The sequence below is a fragment of the Falco rusticolus genome, chromosome 10, assembly GCF_015220075.1.
Source record: "Falco rusticolus isolate bFalRus1 chromosome 10, bFalRus1.pri, whole genome shotgun sequence".
Lineage (NCBI taxonomy): Eukaryota > Metazoa > Chordata > Aves > Falconiformes > Falconidae > Falco > Falco rusticolus.
This window is the reverse complement of record NC_051196.1, coordinates 3,234,752-3,248,201: the sequence shown is the minus strand read 5'-3', so window position 1 is coordinate 3,248,201 and position 13,450 is coordinate 3,234,752. Positions and strand designations below refer to the sequence as shown.

The following is a 13,450-nucleotide window of genomic DNA, read 5'->3' as shown; positions in this document are numbered from 1 at the left end:
TTGAGCATTTCTCCTTTTCATACAAATATTGCCACTATTTAGTTCTGCAGTTCGTGTTGGCAACAGCAATAAAGTCAGCAAGCAGATGCTTTACAGAGAGAAATTATTTCTCTGCTGTTGGTTTTCTTGCCCTATAGCAAAGTTTTATTGTGAGTCGATTGTGTCTGTAATAAGCCTGGCTTTCTGAGAGCTGCTCTTGGGTAGAAGACACAAAAGTTTCACTGTGAGCCTTTTGTCCCTTTTGTCAGAGTTAATTTCCCATTTCTAGCTGGCTTTAAGGTAATGATATGCTTGTTTAGTCAATTTAATAGTGGGGGAAGCCAAAAGTTTTACTTGTCAAAAGCCCTTTTAGGGGAAGGCCCTGGAGTGTGTTCAGTATGCTAAGTGCCAAGTGCTGTTGTGCCACCAGCATCACCAGGTCTGGGATGTTCTAGCCACTTGTAGCCACTGCAGGCTCACTGTGTGTTTTGCCCTGGCTTGCATTGGTTTAAAGAGAAAGGACTTGACTTTGAACCTGTTTAGAGCAAAACAAAGCAGCAGGATTCCTGCCTGAGCAAGGGGTTTTTCTCTTGATTCTGAAAGATGCTATTTGCCTGGAAGCCTTTGCTGAACTTCTGAGTGAAAGCAAGCATGACCCAACCAGACCTCTACCAAACAAGAACTTCTTGCAATGGGAGCAATGGCTGGGAAGAAGAGGGTGTGACTACAGGGCAAGCTGTTTCTGCTTTCTCTCCAAGATCTCTTTGACTCTGCCTCTTTTAATGTATGAGATTGTGCAAGCATGTTGAATGCATAATTGTACTTACAAAGCTGTTGGGGTGAGCTTGACTCTGCTTTCCTTGGGCTTGTTGAGAGCAGGACAGTGTTTTGCATAGAAAACCTGAAGAGAACTGGCTTTGCAGCATTGAGCTCACTGAAAAAGGTGTCATATTTTGATCACAGCTCCTTAAAGGTCCTGACAGAAGTATTTATTTAGGCATTTCAGAAACTAGCTCTAGCTGCTTGCACCAGCCATAGCTATTAAAGATTACAACTGAGGATAATTATTCTTTGTAAGAACTAGTTTTTATTAGAGGGGACTAATAGGCAGCCCTGGTAGTGCCATGCACGTGTTGGTGGTGCTTTAGCACTTCTTCATAATCATTCACAGTAATGCTGCCCAACTAAGCAAATCCCATGGCCATTTCATCCAGATAAAATGGAGAAAATGGATGAGCTTTTCACTGTCCCTGGAAGGCTGACAGCAAATCTCAGATTCATCAGACCAAGGAGGAAGCAATTACCCAGACAGCAGCTTGCCAACAGCAACTTTCTCCCTTTATATGAAGGGGCACAATGACATCATATTTTCATCAGCTCTCCCTGTGCTGCTGCAGTGAAGGAAAGGCAGCGTCTGGGTCTGAGAAAGCTGCCTTTTCCTCTAGTGCTTTCCTCTGACTTTTTTTTCTTCTAAACCTCTGTTTTCTTTGTTACTGCATGTCCTTCTGCCCTGAACATGCTTTGTTGCCTGCCACCTTGTATCAGAACAACAGAAGGACAGACATTCTCTTAAATTTCATGCTGCTTTGGGCAAATTCATCTGCACTGGCAATTACACTTAGTTTCCTGCTCCATCATATGCTGAGATCCAGTATGGAACAGCCCAGACAGAGTATACAGATGATGCAAGTGGTATCTGAGGGAATTGTTTTATGATGGGAAGAGGTACTTGATGAAAAGTGAGGCTGTGCATCCCACATGTGGTCACTTAGAGTTAAAATACCTGAACCCAAAGAGAGAGTAGCAGCATGTCAACAACTGTGTAGAGAGTGTATTTTCACCAGCAGTTGTGATGGGGACAAGATAGATAAGAAGATCATTAGCCAGGTCTTTTTGTCTTGGAGACTGTGCAAGTGGAAGGATGAATTCCATATCTCTTCATAGTGTATTGTTGGACATGTAGTGTCTAATAGCTTGGATGGCAAAAGCCCACAGAGTGTAGGTGGGAGATGCCTTCTAGTCTCACGTTGCTTGAAATCGTGTGGAAGCTTTGGAGCTTTCTGGTTTGGGGAGAGGGAGGTACCTTTCTGTCAGTTTTCTCTACCAAGTGCATGCAAATGATTTCTTGGAGTGTAGAATAGAATAGACTATTTCAGTTGGAAGGGACCTGCAATGATCATCTAGTCCAAGTGCCTGACCAGTTCAGGGCTGACCAAAAGTTAAAGTATATCGTTAAGGGTGTTGTCGAAGGGTATTTACCTCTTAAACACTGACAGGCATGGGGCATCCACCACCTCTCTGGGAAGCCTGTTCTGGGGTTTGACCACCCTGTTGGTAAAGAAATGCTTCCTCATGTCCAGTCCAAACCTCCCGTGCCACAGCTTTGAACCATTTCTGTCACTGGATCCCAGGGAGAAGAGCTCAGTGCCCCCCTCTCCACCGCCCCTCCTCAGGAAGTTGGAGGGAGCAATGAGGTGGCTCCTCAGCCTCCTTTTCTCCAGACGAGGCAAACACCACGTCCTTAGCCGCTTCTCAGAGGACATTCCTTCCAGCCCTGTCACTGGCTTTGTTGCCCTCCTCTGGGTGCATTCAGGGACCTTAACCTGCGGGGCCCAGAACTGCACGCTGTCCTCGGGGTGAGGCCGCACCGACGCTGGATGCAGCAGGATGCCCACCTCTTCGGACCGGCTGGTTCTACCGTGTTTGACGCACCACGGGGTTCGGTTTGCCCCCCTGGCTACCAGGGCTCACTGCTGGCTCATCGTGAGCCTGCTGCTGACCAGCATCCCTAGATCCCTTTCTGCAGGGCTGCTATCCAGCTACTCCTTTCCCAGTTCATACTTGTGCCTGGCGTTACTCTGTTCCAAGTGCAGGATCCAGCATTTGGACTTGTTAAATTTCATCCCATTAATCATAGCCCAACACTAATCTAGATCCTTCTGCAAGGCCTCCAGTCCCTCAAGAGAGTCAACAGCACCTCCCGGTTTGGGATCACCAGCAAGCTTGCTAATGGTGCATTCAGCTCCCTGCACCCGAATCGTTAACAGATGCGTTGAATAGCACTGGCCCTAGAATTGAACCCTGAGGAACGCCGCTGGTGACTGTTCACCAGCCAGATGTAGCCCCATTCACTGCAACCCTTTCAGCTCTGCCCTTCAGCCAGCCCTTCACCCAGCACACTATGAACCCACTCATCCCACAGCTGGACAAATTGTACAGAAGAATGCTGCAAGGGACAGTATCAAAAGCCTTACTAAAATAAAAAAATATTATATCTACTGCCTTCCTTCATCCACTGGGCGAGTGACCTCATCATAGGAGGATACCAAATCAGTTAAGCAGGATCTTCGCTTTGGGAACCCATGTTGACTGTGCCTGATGATTGCATTATTCTTGAAATGCCCTTCAGCAGCATCCAGTATAATCTTCATAGTTTTTCCAGTAATTGAGGTTAGACTAACAGATCTGTAGTTCCCTCAGTCTTCCCTCACAACCTTTTTTGTAGACTGGAATAACATTGGCTAGCTTCTAGTCAGCAGGAACCTCTCCAGGCTCCCAGACTTTTGGTGGTAAATGCCTGAGAAGAGTCCTGCCATAACATCTGCTAGCTCCTTTAGAACTCTTGGATGAATCCCAGCAGGTTCCACAGACTTGTGAGCATTCAGCTGATACAGCAGGTCCCTTAGAATTTCAGGGGCCACAAATGGAAAGTCATCATTCCCACGCTTGTGGTCCTCCACCTTGGTGGACTGGGCAGCTCAAGGTCCGTCAGTATTATTAGAGACGGAGACAAAAATAAATTGAATGCCTTTGCTTTTTCTTCATCCCTATTAGTCCGATGACTGCCTTCAACAAGTATTGGTCCAATGTTTTCTTTAGACCTCCTGTTGCTATTAACATACTTAAAAGAGCTCTCCTTATTATCTGACACAACACTGGCCAGTTTCAACTCCTTTCATGTCTTCTCCCTGCATGCCTGAACCGCAGCTCTGTACTCTTGCTGTGAAGCCAGACTTCACTTCCAGAGCTCATGCAGTTTCTGTTTCCTTGAGTTCCAGAAGTTCCCTGGTCAGCCAAGCTGGCCTTCTGTCCCACTTGCCTGACTTTCAACACAGTGGAATTGCCTGCTCCTGTGCTTCTCAAAGACTGACCAACATCTGTGGACTCCTGAGCCCGCAAAATCGGATTCCCAGGGTGCTCTGCTAGGTAGCTCCCCAAATAAAGTTTGCTCTCCTGAAGTCCAGAGTAGCAACTCTGCTGTCCTTTTTTCCCTCATTACGCTGAAAATTTTCAGTGCAACTGTTTCATGGTCACTGTGGCCAAGACAGTCACCTACCATTGCATCCTACACGAGTCCGTTATTCACAAGCAGCAAGTCCAGGAGAGCATCTTTCCAAGCTGGCTCACTGAGTATCTGTGACAAGAACTTATCTCCTACAAACTTCAAGAATTTTCAAGACCTGTTCGTCACAGCAGTATGATATTCCCAGTGGATGTCTGGGAAGTTGAAATTTCTCATAAGGACTAGGGATACCGATCCAGAAATTTCTCCTAATCGCTTGGAGAGTAACTCATTGGTGCTTACATCCTGGCTGCACAATAAGTAATAGGCACCCACTTCTCCTTTGTTTTGCCTTCCCCTGATCCTCACCAGAGGCTCTCAACCACATCATCACTAACTGTAAGGGCTGTGCAATTGAGTCTCTCCCTTACACAGAGTGTGACGTCTCCACCTCGCCTGCCTTGCCTGTCAGGCCCTGAACAGCCTGTAGCCCTCCATCCCTGCACTCCGCTCATGGGACTTGTTCCACCAAGTCTCACTAATACCAATGATACCGTAACTCTGGGAGCTAACCAACAATTCCAGTTCACCCTGTTTGTCTCTCATCCTGCGTGCGTTGGTTTACAAGTATTTCAGATACACTCTTGAGCCCTCTGTGCTCCAAGGAACAGTGCAAGTGTTCCCACTAAGATTGCCACCCTCTGGCAGTACCATGCCAACCCTTGACTTACCTAATGCAATCCTGTTGGTGTCCCCTTACCCCACCAATTCTTTTATTCACACACGCACACCCCCAAGCAAATCAGAGACCACAGTCACTGAGCAGAAAGGAGTTTTGGTTCAGTGAACACAGAAAGTCTTGAAATTAGGAGTGAATGTAGAGCTCCTCTGGAATAACAAAAATTGCTGAGATAGCATATCTCAGGATGAAAGTCAAGGATGGAGAGGGAACGTTTATCCAGATCACTGAGTCTGGAGGGAGCTAGTTAAGGAGAGTAGGCTATTTACTCAAGGGATTTTCCTTCATGTTTCTCTGCTTTATCTTTCCACTTTCATTTACCCTGCTATGCTTTCCTCCCTTGCGATATTTCAGCCATGTACTTTTGATACCTGTCCTGTGAGAGAGGGTCATCTTAATGGCCAGTCACACCTGGAGACATGGGAAAGAGAGGAGGTACACTGAAAATTGGATTTGATACTTTTCTTTTGTTATTTTTGTCCTGGCAAAAGCCAGTTGCATTAGAATAGTCTTTGAGATGCGCCACGTGCCAGGTAAGATCTCATCAATCTGGACTAAGCACCGAGCATTGCTGTTGCTTGATAGGCAAAGCTCACTCACCCTTGGGAGAGCGAGAGACCATACTGGGACTGAAATGCCAGAAAAAATACTGAAGTGAATGCCTCTTGGAGATTCATTTCGTTGTGTGAAGATGAGCTGTTAAAGGCAGGCTCTGAGGACTACAGCTTTTTGTCCCTTGGGTTGTGTTTTCCCTGTTAAATTGTTCATGGAACAGGAACGGAGTCTGCTGAAATTGTCATGAGATGTTTTCTTGTTACTGAGCTTCTAGTTTAAAGTTTGAAATCAGTCATTTAATTTTAAGTAGCTACAGGTCATTAATTATGAGTAGGTTCTCTACAGTAGAGCTGCAGACTGTAAGTGGCCTCGTGATGTGTTACTATTTAAGACTTTCCTCTTGATTCACAAATACAAATTTCAGTCTGAACTTAACTGAGAGATTTCAGACTGAGAGTCCCTTCTCTGCCTTCCACCTTCATATCCAGAGAAGCTAATTTTGTAGTTAATCCAAGATTATGGTTCACTATCCAAAATACCCTCTTGGTCTGTTTGGATAAAGTTGTGTTTCTCCAGGTTTGACTTCCTTTCCTGTCCCACTGCCACGTATGTGTCTGATTTTATTGTCTAGTCAGACCTGTCCCACTCAGCACAGACATATTGCAACAGTCTCTGCCCTGAAGCTCATTTATTCTCTTGCCTATTAAATTTGTATAAAATTCCAGTGTTTTGTTTTGGGGATATCTCCATTAATACACGGCCTGATGTCATGAGACTGTTCTCTAGATTTCCTCTCCTTGCTGAAGGCTGTAACATTTATATTTGAAAGCTTTTTATTTTTCCACCTGTGGCATTTAAATTGCAGTATACCCTGTGGACATTTCAGCTTTGTCAGATTGACTGTTATTAAGCTGTAATCATTTATCATCATTGGCAATGATTTTATTTCTGGGTGGGTTTTTTTAGCAGGTATTGCAGAACATTTATTAGTAAACTACTGTGAGCATGCAAAGACTTAAGATATATAATTTATAAAGCTGTATTTATGTGGCAGTGCTTTATGATGGAAGGTTGTGCTGAGAAAGCGTTTGAGATGACGGTTTATTTTTAGATGAGCCAGAAGTCTTTGTTTCCATCTCATTTCAGGCCCCAGCACAGAATGATTGAGGATCTGCAGAAACCCAAAAGCTTTTTCCCCTCTAATGGCAAGAGAGAGTGTGTAAATAAAACTGACAAACATAAAAATTCAATAAACTACAACTGTTTCATGAATTTATAACGTGAGGGCACAAAGTAATAAAAAAGCTATAAATTCATGTCACTCATACTCCTTTATTAAGAGCTACTAAGCAATGCACGTAATGGGCAGTGCAAGCGTGTAAGTGTAGCTGAATGTTTTCTGTGAGCATTGACTGGAAGGGACTTGCTAAATTGAGATAATTTGATTCTTCATGCTTGCTTTGTGTGTTTGCACACACATGGGGTTTTAGTATCTATGCAGTGGCATGTTTTTATGATAAGGAAGAAAAAAACAGTATGTAATTTTAATTAATAAGGGTAGATGAGTTAATTTCCAAATTATCTCAGGGAGGATTGTGAAATTTCATAACCTGATACTTGGAGAGAGAATCACCTTTTCTGTCTTTTAGGTAACAGAGCAAGGGAGGGAATTTATGTTTAAGTCTACTCTGCTTGCTCTGGCTACCCTACAATCACTACATAGAGTAGGTTTCCCAAAGGATGATTTGTCAAAGATGCATATTCTGGGGTAGGCTGGGGTGACTTTTGGAGACGCCTGTTTCTTTCCAGTGACAAAAGAAACTGGGCAGATGGATTTGAGCTGGGATCCAGGTTGCCCTAACTCTAGGCATTGGGCTACTGTTGCAGTCAGGGGAATTCTGGTCAATGCCATTAGTGGTGTCTAGGGAGCTATTCAGCTGATCAAAGGCAGGCTTAAACCATGATGAGCCACATTGATTTCTAGACACCGCTAATGGCATTGACATCTAGAGTTAGGTGACCTGGATCCCACCCTAGATATCTAACAGCTAATTGTATAGACCTGAAGTTAGAAGAAATATTTGCCATCTTTCTGTGTTGTATCCTGTAGCATTTGACAAAAGAAAATGGGAGTTTAGTGCCGAAATCTTCTGCAGTTTAGAAGTTTTAACAGTGCTTATATGACCAGAGGTAGGTAGCCCTTAGTGTAATCTCATTGTTTGGACAGTCCCGGTGGGAATGTTGTACTTATTTTTACTTCATAGTTTTTGCACTCATTTCCACAGATCTGTGAAACAGAAAAGGCAAAATAAAATGTGAAAGCAAGGGATTCTGTGGGCTGTCCTATCTGTACGTTGCAATGAAGCTGCTGATTACAGATCTGTTGAACTAAATGTGTTTTTTCTGAAGCATCTGAAATGCTTCCATAGCAGATATTTGCTTGGTGATAAGAAAGGACTGTAGCGTTTCCTTTGAGGATAACTAGCACAGAAAAAGATTATTTGAGGTGGCATTCATTACTGATGGCATACTGCCCATGCTTGGAAGTGGCTTGGGATACAGGCAATTGCATATAAATAGAACCAGTAAGAGTGCAGAAAAGCCTCAATGTGCTATTATATAGCAAATCCTGATATAAATAATCATCAAAAATTGCTTACATAAAACAAGGGAATAATCTTTGCTTTCTCTTGTACTCCCACCCCATTAGAATAGGTTTTTTGACAAGGCATTTGAACTATTGAAGTGAGAGATGTTATTCCAGTCACAACACTGGTTTTGTTCCAAGGGACTGCTTACATGGCATTGTTAGGCAATTGCGATTGCAGTAAATATTTTGTTTGCCTGTACAAATATTATTAACAATCCATTAAGAAGAACCCATAAAAGATTCAGAAAGCATTTTTCTCAGCTTTCTGATTGTGTTCAGTGAAAGAAGATGAGCTTTTGTGATGTGAGGCTGCTTGTTATTAGGGGGTGAGTATTGCTCACAATTTCGTTATTGATCAGGGGATCAATACCGAACATAGTAGAAATCCTTCCTATGACCATGTGAGGCGCTTATTGATGGGACTGTTTAAAAAAAAGAGTTCTTACTAAAAGCCAGTTGTGGAGTACAAGTTTGGTCATTCCTCCCCATCTCTGTGGAAAGCTAAACCTCAGAAAAGGAAAGTCTTGCTGAGTATTAATGTATTTCACATTTCATCATTAGTATTGCTATTGCTGGTATGATTACCTGTTCTCCATGGTGCTATGTTTGTATTTGCATGTTGGATACATGTTGGTTTTGGTGATTGTTGGTTTGTTTTAATACAGGAAAGAATACTAGGACAGTGAGTGGTCATTTTTCATGTGAGCTGTTACGGCAGTCAAGGGGTTAAATTGCATCCCAGAGAGTAATTGGTTTTCATTGTGAAATGTGGCAGAGGCTGGTGGTGGGGAGGGAAAAATAAAAATAAAAGGAGAAGGTGGGAAATTATGTTGCAGTGATCTGAACCAGTCTTTCATTGTACAGTTTGATTCATGAGGCCTCAGCACCCCCATCTTGGACTTCAGCTGTTTTCTTGTTTGTTTTAAACCCAACACTAACCTCACACTTTTTGTTACTTCCATTAATTGATGCCATAGTGTTGTTCTGATACGGACTAGGATGTGTGTCTAGCTTTACTGGAAGCACGAATATTGAGAAGCCTCTCCAATAGCAATTAGATTTTTTACGCCTGTGATTCATTCAGATAGAAGGGTTACACTGGAGTCATGTCCCACAGCTTTTTTTTTTTTTTTTTTTTTTTTTTCATCACAGGAGCTGAGATACAGTGTAAAAGTCCTCCTACTGCTGCCCCAAACTTCCCTGTCCCTGCTGGGGATGGGCTTGACTCCTGAGCAGGGCTTGAGCTCCTCAAGGAAGAGCGTTAGGCATGCCAGGGATTAGCCCAAGAGTCCTGTGCTTTTTGGGGAGGGACCTGGAGAGCGGTGGGAAATAAAAAAAATATATATATTTGTATTTCCCCAGGTGTTGCCAGCACCTGGTCAGGGAGAGCAGCCCGCAGGCACAGTATCTGTGATGGGACCGAGGGAAGGGAGTCCTGTGTTGCTGGTGTTCCCACCGACCTCAGCACCAGCCCTCTGCCGTCAGCTGGTGGGCTTAAAAGCAGTATTTGATGGTGACCCTATATATCCTTGTTGACACTGTTACTGCCTGCTGGGTGAGCTTCAGGAAGGTGAACGGGAGGGAAGAATGTGGCATAGTTGCATTGCTACTGGTGGAACTGGAGAAGACCTGTTCTGTCATGTAGACCGTATGTTTGCAAAGACAGCCCATTTCCCTGTCTTTGAAAAGGTCTCAGTCAGGAAAATTAACCATAGTTACAGTGGAATACATCAGCACAATTTGAGACCTGGGGAAGGATGCTCTTAAAATTAGCCTTGAAATATAAAGAGCCAGACCCGTTAGGAAAAGCTACGTGCCCCCCATACCAGGACTGAAACCAGAGACTCTTTTTGTGATCTTACTCAGCTTCCAGAATGAAGTCCAACTTCTGCCAGGGTGCATTGCAGGAGATTCTTTGTTCAGACTATTTAATCAAATATTGGTTTATATAGTCAAGACTCTTTAATTTTTGAAAGGTTTTATGAGGGAGGGTATCAGCTTTAGCTGTCGTCATTTTTTTCCATAGTATCAGCAATTTTCTTCTTTTAGATACACAACTAATTTTGAATTTCAACTATAGTATCTGTATTCACTATGGTTGTTCCTATAGCAACCAGCCTTGTGCAATCTACATACCTCTATGGATGGATTAAACATGCGATATAAAAATGTTTTTAATTTTATTTTTCTGCCAACTGTGTCTGTTAGCACATTTTTAAAGAAGTTTGAGTAATATGACATAGGAAAACCACCTCTCTCATCTTCTCCTTAAGAAACCTGTTTGCTTATCTTTGCTTTTTATATAACCCCTATCATTTTATTATTTCACTACCTCTTACTCTAAACCTATCTAATGCCTCTAGGGGAGAGAAAATCACTAAAGACACCAAATCTGGGTTTTATCCAATGCAAGGGATCTGTGGTCAACCAAGGAACTGAGCTGTGGCCTCTGGAGTCATTATTTGAAGGTCATTATCCTCAGTTTCACTCAGCATCTCACCAAATGGCTTAGGTAAAATTCTCTGTCAATAATCTTCTTTACAGAAATCACAGCCTTTATACTGTATAAAAGACCAAACTTTACCATTTTATTTACTTCTATTGCTTTCAGTACATAGTGCTATGTATGTGACAACAGGTGGCTAAAATTCAGTCTGGGGCCCCAGATCTGGTCTTTTGCTGGTTTATGCTACAAAGTAATTTAAAAGGTTGTATGTTATTTTAGGGATGGGACAGAACAGGGACTCCAGAGCATACCCAGTTTTCTTCCATTTCTGCTTCTTTTTTAAAAGATTTAACTTCACTTGATGGATTCTGATCCCAGACCTCATGCATGTATTCCTCTTTACAGCCGTATTGATTTCATTACAGTAATCCCAGGTGGATTTAGAAATTACATTTGAACAGCAGATGAAAAAGCTTTAACACTTTCATTTTGGCAGCAGTTAAAGCTAGAACCTGAAAAGAGACATACTCTTTTTGTTGTTGAGTATTCATCCATTTCCCTCTTCTGACTCACGCATCTGCTCTGCATTTCAGTGGGTTGTCATTAATTCAGTACTTTACTCATAATCCTTAATTTGAATTAGAGTTTAGGCAAATTTCCAAATTGGATTCTTGTGACACTGATAATCACCAATTTGTGATATTCTGTGATCATGTTTAATCTTTTATCAGCCACACTGCCTTAATAGGTCATCCTCATCTGTTCTATTTCTGAAAGGTTTTCCATCCTTGGTGATATGACTTTGTTGTATGGGGCAATTAAGTGCACTGCAGAAGTGGCTAATTAAAGTCAGTGGCATTTAAGGACATGCTTTAAATGCTTTGCTTGGGTAAGGATGTGTTTGAGCACACATTTAAGCGTTTCAGTGAATTTTGAGCCCATGAAAGGAAAGCATCACTTTTAGATTGGGTGTATTAACTCATAAATGTTGTAGTTTGGTTCTTCTGCAACTGTAGTTGATAGATAACTATGATTTAGAGGAACAAGTGTGCAGGGGAATGCTACTCATAAAACAGCAGGGATTAACTGAATGACTTTTTATTCACTTTTCCGTTAGTGGGATGTCAGCATGATATTCTGTCTTTCGACGTCTTCAATTGTCGCCAAATTTACTTTGGTTGTATGAGACTGCAATTTAGTGCTGGAGCTCAACTGGGGAAGAATAATAAATTTCTTAAGCTTTTGAGGCTCAATCCCCACAAGGATAACTGAAAAAGCAGCATTTTACATTTCCATTATTGACAGTATGAAAATGAATGCCCTTCTTGTGAGGTTCCTTTGCCCACATAGAGCTCCAAAGTTCTGTTTGTAGACTTTCTAGGTTTGATAGAAATGCTCTTGGTATTTGTCAGGTGCACGCACTTGATGGAATATCCTAAACCAAAGCCTATTTATAGGAGTGAAGTGTCTAAAAGGAACATGAAGTGTGTTTCTTTGACCCTGTGACAAGACTACAGAGCAGTTAGAGGGCAGCGAGGGTGTGAATGCCACGATGTTGTGCTGGCAGGCAGAAGATGGGTTAGGACTGTAGACCTCAGCTACATGTACGCGTGTAATGGTTGCTTCCCTGTCGCGCAGGGTATCAAGTTCAGGCCCAAGGAAGATGGCGCGTCATGTCTTCTTTGAAATCATGTTGAGCGCTGTACGTTGTGTTGTACCACTGACAAGACAGTGGCTTGTAAAGAGGAGGCAGACAGCATGTTAATCAGCTCCTAAGGAAAAGTCTAGTATGACATCCTGGCCAGATCCTTGGCTGTTCTTGATCAGGGTGCTGCCTGATCAGTCATGCTGGTTGACACCAGCGGGGAACACCAGCCTGCAACTCTTGGAGGCGTTTGGTTGTTGCTTGTGTACATAAAAGCCCATATTGCAAAATGAGATTTTTGTATTTGAAACTAATTTTTAAGGAAAATGAAAAGAATGTGGGATGGCAGGGCTAAACAAGGAGTTTCACAGAGCTCTTAATTTTTAGCTGCTTACGTGCAGAGCTGAAGATACTGCTATTTGAAATGCTTTGTGCTTCACTCAGTTGCACTTTTTTAAAGCATCTCCCTGTAAGTCATAGAGTAAGTGAAAGAGTTAAAAAATGAATTTAAATTACACCAGAACAAAATAGAATTTTGGCTTGAGAGGACATACCGCGGTGAGTAGATGTTGTTGTAAAAGAAAGTATTGAGGCCTGGAATAGAGCAGCATCTATTTGTGATGTGTCATTTCTGTGGGATAATGTCTGTCTGCTGGGTAGAGCTAGCACTTGTTAGGAGCTGAGACCAGACGTGCCTGTCTGAGCAGCAATGCAACTGAGAGCCCATTTGAATTAGATAAGGACAGGTTTTCCTGACTTGTTCCTTTTTACAGAGGGGCTTTGCAGAACAGAGGCCTGGAGGGCTCTTTTTTCTTTTTTTTTTTTTTTTTTTTTCCTGTACAAACCTCATGATGTGCCCTACTGTTGAAATCCCAAGCCCCAATGGACTTTTGAGGTCTATTCCAAGGCTTGATAAACTGGAATATTTTCTGCCCTTATTTATGGTTCTCTGAAAAGACTTCTACAGGGGACTGCACTGACTCAGCCAGCCTGACAATCGAAGGGCTGAAGAGATGTGGATGGAATATGGGGTGGAAAGGACATGCTTTGCGTTCAGCCAAGCTTTAAAAGGTGACTTAGTCCCTAGAGTGGGAAATCAGGGAGTTTTTTACATGGATCTAGAGGATCCATAAACCTAGTTCTCATTGATTTTT

At 42.7% G+C, this 13,450-nt stretch overlaps 1 protein-coding gene across 6 annotated transcripts in view; it reads left to right on the top strand.

The window, feature by feature from the left end:
- TSPAN4 (tetraspanin 4) overlaps positions 1 to 13,450 on the top strand; it is a 443,813-nt gene that overhangs the window by 344,397 nt on the left and 85,966 nt on the right. The window lies entirely within an intron of this gene.